This window comes from Mus caroli, unplaced genomic scaffold (genome assembly GCF_978045245.1).
Source record: "Mus caroli unplaced genomic scaffold, Mus_caroli_1 scaffold_1, whole genome shotgun sequence".
NCBI classification, from domain to species: domain Eukaryota; kingdom Metazoa; phylum Chordata; class Mammalia; order Rodentia; family Muridae; genus Mus; species Mus caroli.
In genome coordinates this window covers 184048104-184057692 of record NW_028227256.1, presented here as the reverse complement: position 1 = coordinate 184057692, position 9589 = coordinate 184048104, and positions in this window count along the sequence as shown.

Here is a 9589-nt window from a genome sequence, read left to right as displayed (position 1 = left end):
ACCCTCATCCTGGGGTGCAGAGGGCCACATTCAGGACTTAAGTCTTCATTTCCCTATGGTTCTTAGTGGACGGAACAGATTTTCTACCTAGAGTGTTTTTGTCTTACCTTATCAAAAAGCTTAAGGGGAGGGAGTTATATTGCTCCATGTTGAGCAAAGGATAATTCTATTATTTATCAGGAAAAACAAAACAACAAAACAAAAACCCTTTTGAGTTTGCCTTGTTAAGGGTCCAGGACATATCTGTGACAAGATGGAATATTCAAGAACTACTAAATACAACCCTGTCGGGGAAAGAGTTTTGTTTCTCTGTCCTTGGGTCTACTGGAGGAAGTCACGATTCCTTCCACTGGATGCTGAGAGGTGGTGCTCCCTCTACTGATGTCGGGACCCCTCGTTTTCTCCCAACTTCTGCAAACAGCTCAAGTTATTTCTTCATGTCTTAAAGGATTATAGGAAGTAGTGGGGTACTTCCGGTGACAAGCTGGTGCCAAAACCAGTACAGACTTTTAAAATCAAAGAATGCCTTGGCTAAAGAACGTAATAAGAACAAATTTAGTTATATTAAATCTTTAAATCTTCTCTTAGTATTAACAGGACCTTTTAACCTCCAGTATTCTCTGATAATGATAATCTCAGGGTCCCATTTATTTCCTTTTCTACTGATATTTAAAAAAATACCCACAAAACTGTCATACAGATTAACAGAATGCTATCTAAGCATTTGACTAGACCGTCCCTGTGAACCAGTTCAAAGACAAGAACTTGGTTTTGTTTCCTGAATTTGAATGCGGTTTCCATAAGCATAGACTTCACCACACCATTTCCTGTATCTACCCCAGTGCTGAGTGCACAGTAAAGGCTAAATAAATGTTTGTTGACTCAATTAATTTATCCTCATATTGCTACCTCTTCACTGTTAGCAGACTGCTGGGAGATATTCCCACAGAAGCCAGTTCAGTGCTGTGGGATGAGCACTAGTATGGGGTACACATGGAACCCGACAGCTTGTAGACGAGACACCCGTTCCAGAAGCACTCCCAAACATTTCCTGATCAAAAGCAACCTTGATCCTGCTGCATTCTTTCTAGAAAAATCTGCATCCTCATAAGAGCTGATCTTTAACTATCATCATCAGACTCTAGTGGTGGCGTTTGTTTTGTTTGGTTGCTATGCTCAGGCATGACTGCACCCATCTATCCTATGTCTGAATTACACTACCACCCACATAGCAAAGCTAACCTGGGCTCCAGGATGCCAGTCTTTCCTGAGGCTACATGTACACCCATGTAATGGTTTGAATCTGAAGTGCCCCCTGCAGGCTCATGTTGGAATACTTGGTCACCAGTTTGTGGCACCAGTTTGTAAACTGTGGAGTAGGCTGGCTGAAGTGGGGTTCACAGCTTATAGTCTGGTTATAATCCTGCATAACACATGTCCTGGTAAGTTGCCATGTAAGGTGTCTTCATCACAGGCTTCCGAAAGCTCACCTCCTGGGCATGGTGGACTGAGAGCTATCTGAAACTGTGAGCCAATGCAGACCTTCCCTTCCTTGCATGGCTCTGCCTGCCGGCTCTTGTGCTATAGAAAGTAGTTGGTACAACTTATCAAGAGGCGTCTTTGCAGCTGCTAAACCTTAGTGTATGCAAATCAAGAGTTCCGTTTTGAATCTCTAATAAAGTAATTACTCTAGCAGGCGTCTGGAACACTGCAATATTTAAACCGGCGGTTTGCATCTGAGAATGAATTAAATTTGATGTAGAGAAACAACTTGAGTGTATGATGTAAAGTTTGTAGAGTGCAGGTGAGCACACGTGAAGGGAGATGCCATATCCAGTCAGCGTCAGGTTTTAACATGACAAGTCTGGGGAGAATACAGACTGCTACAGATTAAGAAAGTCTGGCCACCTATATTCCGTGGACCATCAGGATTTGAGGACTCTGCTGCTTAAAGACTGGTTATGGTAAATACCTTATTGTTTATATGCACTGACTTAGATGTCAGTCTTCTCTCACATATGGTAAGAGCCTTAAGGATTAGAAACTAAAGTGCCTAGGTCATCTTTCCTGGAGAAGTGTAGCAGCCACCTGCGATCTAAGAAGCTCCCCTTTACAGTGTCAGGAGACCCTCTGAGAAAACAACTCAGTGGGGAGCCACACAGATCTATACATCACAGTTCCCACATCTACATATCAGGGAACATCTCAGAAGAATGTAAAGGACAGGACACCAGGAAATCTGGTGTAAAGCAGTCTCCTCTGAAAATGGCTGTGTAAACAAAACTTATGGAACAATGGTATTTACCGGTGGGTGAATATGTTAACCTGGAAGGTGGAAAAATTTAGAGTCCCACCCTAGACAAGGAACTACAGGCAACCAATGACTGCTAAGAGAAGAATTAATTTTTCCTGGGAATCAGCCCTCTTACTGGCTGTCCAAGGCATCATGGTCAACCCTGAGACCATACATATACCACCAACAAAAGACAGATTCAATAGGTGTATGCGTGAGTGTGTGTGTGCACATGTGTGGGTGGAGTATGTTTCTGTGTGTGTGTGTGTGTGTGTGTGTGTGTGTGTGTGTGTGTGCATGTAATAATAATAATAAAATAGAAAAAGAGGCTGTCAACCTGAGAGTGGGGAAACATGGGAGAGATTTTTGAGTATGAAGAGTTGGGAGGAAAGAGAAAAGGGATATAATTGCATTTATATCAAAAGCATTTTAGGAATAAGAAAAAAAATGAAACATTAGAAACAAGTCTGGTTCCTAACAGCTAATATACTAGAATACCATGACCTACAATTCAAGTTTAGCCAACACTATCAAATAATTACTTGGTGGGTCAACAATAAAATGACCAAATATTTTGAAAACATGACTAGTTTCAGGAAAGCAGCTGTCTTGATGAGTTCCAAGCCTTAGCTTGGAGACACTCAAGCTCCCAAGGGAAGAAGGAAAGTGGCCTTGTCTCTATGGGATAGACAGAGATGGCTTCTGGCAGCAAACCGGCATTTCCACTGGCCTGCCCTCGGGACCTAACAGCAGTTTACACTACCACCAGGTGTTCCAGATGTGTGCTGCACATAAAAGGTCCCCAGATCTCTCTCTCTCTCTCTCTCTCTCTCTCTCTCTCTCTCTCTCTCACACACACACACACACACACACACACATCTCTCTCTAGCTTCTCTCTTCTTTCTCCCATCTTCCCTTCCTGTCTGCCTCTATTTCTCTCTCATGCCCCCACTCCAAGATGGGTGCTTCACTCTCCCCTCCCCCAATAGACCTTACACTTATCTGTAGGATGGTGTCATTTCTCAGGGGCACATCTTGGCAAGAACCTCCATACCCCACCCTCCCTACACTTTATTCTACCAGCTTCACCTCTACTTGTTTTAAGGAAGCAGGGAGGTTTCCCTTGCCTGACTATTCCCTAATCTGTCCACTCTGGTGATGAGACATGAACTTGAGAAGCAAGCAGAGCCATGTCTACCTTGCCTGAGAAGAACAATACGAAGTTTTTTGTTTTTAAAGATGCCAACTGAGAAATATAGTTGACTTACTTCTATGAAGTTACAACTGCATGTCATTGTCTATCGTGGTAGAAGTATGCCTATGTAAGAAAGAAAAGGAAGAGGAGGGCATGGTTGAAGAGGAGAAGGAGAAAAAGGAGGGAGAGATGATGGAGGGAGAAGAGAGGCAGAAAAGAATGAAGAGAAGAAAGAGAGGAGGAGGAGAAAGAAATGGAGGAGGGAGAGGAACTGGAAGAAAAGGAGGGGAAGGAGGAGTGGGAAGAAGAGGAAGAAAAAGAGGGCAGTCCCTTTCAAATGGATAGTATCAAAACACATGCCAAAATAAAAGCCCAAACCAAAGCGCAATAAATTATTTCATTGCTAAGGAAGAGAATGAAGGGAGAAGAAGAAGAGGAGGAACCTCGTCAGAGCCCTGGCAAAAACTACATTTTCACAGGTTAGCAAGAAAACAAAACACTTTTCATTCATGACTCAAATCTGTGGCCCAGCCAAGAAAGAGGCAGAGATTTTAGACAGTGAAGAGCAGTGGTGGTCTGAGGGTGATGGGGTCAGAAGCCTTGGGAAGGGTAGCTATGGTGCGATGGGGCAGGGGCTGGAGGCTGTGGAGCTCCTCCTCAGAGGACTCTGCTGCTGCCCATCTCTGCTTCTCTTCTTTTGATTGAAATGCATATTTTCCTACCCATCAAGATTTATAGTTCTCTGCCGACGGCTTCCCTGGAACAAGTCTTGCTTTTTAATTTCACAATGCACATATAAGACTGTGGTGTGCCCATAAAGACATTCCCAGATCGTGCCTATAAAAGGCAGTTTTCAGGATTCAAGAATAGAAATGCAGGACCCAGGATGTGGACTCACAGCAGGACCCTAGCCATCTCCAGCGGAAGGTCAAACCAGAGAAATACACATCGCCAGGTTCTGACAACCATATCATTACAGAAGTTTTGAGAAAAATAGGACTGTCATTGATTGTTTTTTTTTCTTTCTGGCTCACTGGATCCCCTGTATGGCTTCATCCACCAGCTGTGACCCCAAGACATATTTTTCTTCATTTTCCCATAATTGCTAGACCCAGAGACTCTGTGACATTTGCTACACTAAGCAATGAAGGCTTATGAGGGATTTTAGGAGAAAGAGAAATTCTTAATCTTGCTTTCATAACTCCAAGTCTAACAGTTGGTTTAAATTTCCAAACAATCCCTTTCAAACGGATAGTATCAAAACACATGCAAAAAATAAAAGCCCCAAACAAAGCACAATAAATTATTTCATTGCTAAGGTATTGGATTTCAAAGGGAGACAAGAGTGCACGCAAGGCTATTACAGTGGACTCTACTGGATCTTTGGGAATTGCTGTCAGTTATTGATAAAACAGAGAGACTGTAGGAGATCAGATAAAAGAGGAATGATTGCGTTTGGGGAAACGACGTGAGCTACATGGCCAGCAGAGATTTAAGGCGTAAGCTAATAGCAATCCACAGAACAGAGCTGGATCTGGTCCCCCATGTTAACCGCATTACAACCTCTCAGCATCTGTAATTTTTTTTCATAGTGCTTTTTCCTTCTTTCAGAATTTGCAAAATACTTTTTTAATAGGTTTAGCATGTCAGTCAGTAATTTTGTGCCCAGGCAGTGCAAAGGATTCAAGTTTATTAAAAAAAAAAATGGAGTGGGGTTTTAGGAACGCTGTTCTTCTCCTCCTAACCCAGCCAAACGCAGTCATGCTAATTCCCAGTCCAGATATATCACAGACAATGGTGGCCTCTGTGCTTCAGGGCCCATGCTGGAGAGAACACACACCCTTGTACCCCATCTTTGCTCTCCCACCTTTAGCATCCCTCCACCCCGAAGAGTCATTGCCTACTGCACCCGTTATTCAACAGTCACCAAACAGAATGGCTCGGGAGAAAGGGTTTCCCCATAAATGACTTTCTGAAGGGAACACATCAAGCAGGGATTAAAGAACACTCAGAGTGAAGCCAAAAATTGGAGAATAAAATTAATAACCCAAGGCCAGTTGTGACAGTAACCTGGAAGTTGAGAGGTCCTTGCCTATTCTCCGTGGTCAAGGTGGCTGAGCACACCTGGGCCTGAGAGACGCTTTGTGATGTCATTTTATAAAGGTAAACTGAACTCCTCCCAGCAATGTAGGTTCCTCTCAATCATGCAGATGTTATTTTGTGACTTAACTCCAGGGGTTGAGCCTGCCCCAGTTGCAAGCTCTCCTTTGTTCCTCTTAGAGTTGTCAGCACTTGCCCCAGTGAAGCAATTAAAACTTTCAAAAAGGAAGACAAAGAAGAAAGGATAGCAGATGTCAGCGTCCTTGTGCTGTTGGGGTGCCCTTAACCTGTTAATTAACAGCGCTCATCCTGACCATTTCCTATCTTAAGATCTACTGCAACAGACTTGGGCTTCGGGTTGGGGCATGAGCGTCTCAATTAGCAGCTGATTGTTTTTTTTAATTGGAAGCCTTTTCTATTTCTGTGGGCAATATCAACTTAAAAAGCAACTCATAGGTGCAAAGTATCTCCTAGCTACCCCAACCCCACCTCCATGTACCATCTCCACAGCGGCTTGCTGTGCAATCTTTATGTGGTAGGGAATAAACAGAGTTCACAGGCTTCTCCTCTCAGTTCATTATGTCTGACAAAAGTAGCAGCTCTGTGTTTCCTTCCTGTTTATGTGGTCTGCCTTCCAAGGACTTTAGATCACACACCCAGGTCCTCCCAGTTGAGGTTCAAAAGGAATGAAATATATACAGCCTAACTGTATTTTCTTACTGGTGATGGTTTAGGACGTGTGTTAATTTTTAAAATTTACTTTGTCATATATGGTCTTGCAAATTCACTGGAACTAAAAAGAATAGCTGACTGTAGTCATAAATTTTGGGGGGAATTCACGTCTGTTGGCACTTGTCAACAAATATCCTGGGGACAGATTTTTGAATTAGTTTCAATCTTGATTAGAGTCTACACAATGAACAAAACGTATTTCCACACAATGGCAAATCGTACTTGAAAATGATGCTGTTTTAGTTTGAAAAGAAAAAAAAAGTTTTTTTTTTAACCAAAGTTACCCCATTGGTGTTACAGAGGGGACCAAATGGGACTAGAAAGGATTAGCTTCCTCTGTAGAACAAGTAACATTTTTATCTGGGCGAGTTTAGGTTGCATGATGGCAGGGATCTGAATAAGATGACCCTTGAGTTCAAGTGGCCTGCTGTTCAATGGTTGTTTCTTGTAGCTAGCTCCCCGTGGTTTCTTCCTGGTGTATCTCATCATATCCCAATTCTTAAGGATAGAATAATCCAGCAGTGTGGTTCAGTGAAGGTTCTCTGAGGTCAGACAGCCTAGCTGCAGTTCTCAACTGATCTTTTGTACCTGTGTGACCCTATGAAGTTGTTCAACCTTCCTAAACCTCAGCTTACTCATTAAAAAATAGAAATCATAACACTATTAATTCCATCATTATGATTGTGGTCAAACTGAGGTAGTATGAATCACCGATGATATAGCACCAATGGTATAATTAATATTTGACTGATTTTTTTCTGTCTTTAAAGATTTAAGAAAACCTATAAAGCCCTATCGCTGAATACTCCCTTTCCTTCTACCAGGACATGGCCCATGAGTTTCCTGTGTGCACAAACAGCTCAAGACCTCCCTGCTCCCAGACAATACAGCACTGTGATTCTTTCAAATGGTAAATCTAGCCTCCTCTTCTCTTTCTCCTGTACACAGCCCCATCATCTGATCTTTTTGTATCTTTATAGGCTTTCTCCTTGCTTTGTTTTTATTTTAATAGCCAGTCCTCAAGTTCAAGTTCTATTATCACAGAACTGTTTTGGTTGTAAATCAAGTTACAAAGAAATGCACTATCAGGGGATTTCTTCTCTCTAAATGTATCATCAACCAATACAAACCAAAAGGTTAATTAAATACATGTGCTCAGTCTGGGAAAAAGAAAAAAAGAAAAAAAAAATCTTTGAATTATAGGATGATTTACAAATTTGGTATTTGGCTCTCAGAATCATGATACCCCAGCTGGTTATTCTTGAGAACACGGTGCAACAGAGATGTGTCTACTTAGAGGATTTTCAAGTGGGCAGTGGGCATCTCTCCTTGGTTTCTTATGACTAAGTTGTCCGGATGGTCTGAAAGCCAAGATGTGATAGATGAAAGGATTCCCCTTTCAAAACCTCAAAGAGATCAGCTCTCTACTATTTCATAGAACACAAAACTATCCCAAAACTTAGTGACTCCTCCCTCTATCTGGGCTGGGAAGGTTTCCTGCTTACATTACGTGGGATCTTCTACAAAGTCTCCTTGGTCCAGAAACTTGATTCAATGTAGCTTTACAGGTTACTGTGACTCCAGCAATATCTCCTGGTCACTGTCATCAAGGCAGTCTGTGTGCAGCAGGAAGGAGCGTGGGTTCTCAGAGGACAAGAACAGAATTACAAGCTCTCTGACTTAAGGTCACACAGTTCCATTCATGCTGACCTCTACCGGTCAGTGAAGGTCACCAGCACTATGTGTGCTGCAGATAATCCCCTTGTCTAAAAATCTTTCTTTTGACTCTAGCTGCATATGTATCAAAGGATGGCCTAGTCGGCCATCACTGGAAAGAGAGGCCCATTGGACACGCAAACTTTATATGCCCCAGTACAGGGGAACGCCAGGGCCGAAAAGTGGGAATGGGTGGGAAGGGGAGTGGGGGGGTATGGGGGACTTTTGGGGAAGCATTGGAAATGTAATTGAGGAAAATACATAATAAAAAATATTTAAAAAAAGAAAGCCAGGAAAAAACCAAACAAACAAACAAAAAAATCTTTTGTAAAAACAAATTAGGTCTTGTTAATTTCTATCCCTACATTCTGGAGACCTTAGCTGATGCTTTTTTACAAAAACAAAACAAAAAAAAAATTAAACTTACTTTTTTCACTTATTCACTTTGCATCCTGCTCACTGCCCCCTACTCCCGGTTACCCCTTCCTCCATTCCTCCTCCCCTTCTCATCTGAGTGAGTGGGGCCCATCTGGGTATCACCTCACGGTGGCATTTCAAGTTTCTGTGAGGTGAGGTGCTTCCTCTCCCACTGAGGCCAGACAAGGCAGCCCATCTAGTAGAACATATCTCATGTATAGGCAACAGCTTTTGGGATGGCCCCTGCTCCAGTTTTTGGAACCCACATGATCCAAGCTGCACATCTGCTGCATATGGGTGGGGAGGCCGAGGTCCAGCCCGTGTATGTTCTTTGGTTGGTGGTTCAGCCTCTGAGAGCCCCAAGGGTCCAGGTTAGTTGACTCTCTTGATCTTCCTGTGGAGTTTATCTCCCCTTCAAGGCCCATAATCCTTCCTCCTAGTCTTCCATAAGTGTCCCCAAGCTCCATCTACTGTTTGACTGTGGGTGTCAGTATCTGTCTGAGTCAGCTGCTGGGTGAAGCCACTCAGAGGACAACTTGCTCTGCAAGCAGAACAGAGTATCACTAATAGTGTTAGGAACTGGTGCTTGCCCATGGGAAGGGTTTCAAGTTGGGCCTGTTATTGGTTGGCCATTCCCTCAGTCTCTCTCTGCTCCCTCGCCTGTGCCTGCATTACTCATAGGTAGGATAAATTTTGGGTTGAAAGTTTTATGTGTGGGTTGGTGCTCCAACATCTCACAAAGACATTTACTCAACTATGTTCATAGCAGTTTTATTCATAAGAGCCAGAAACTGCAAAGAACCTAGATGTCCTTCAACTGAAAGAATAGATAAAGAAAATGTGGTACATATACACAATGGAATACTATTCAGCTATTAAAAACCAAGACATCATGAATTTTGCAAGCAAATGGATGGAACTTGACAATATCATCCAGACCCAAAAGGACAAGCATGGTACGTACTCACTTATAAGTGGATATTAGCCATAAAACACAGGTACCATGTTACACTCCACAGACCCAAAGAAGCTAAACAAGAAGAAAGGACCAAGTGAGGGTGCTTGATTCTCACTTAGAAGGAGGAACAATAGTCATGGGGCAAATGAAGGGAGGGAGGGGATCAGATGTGGGGAAT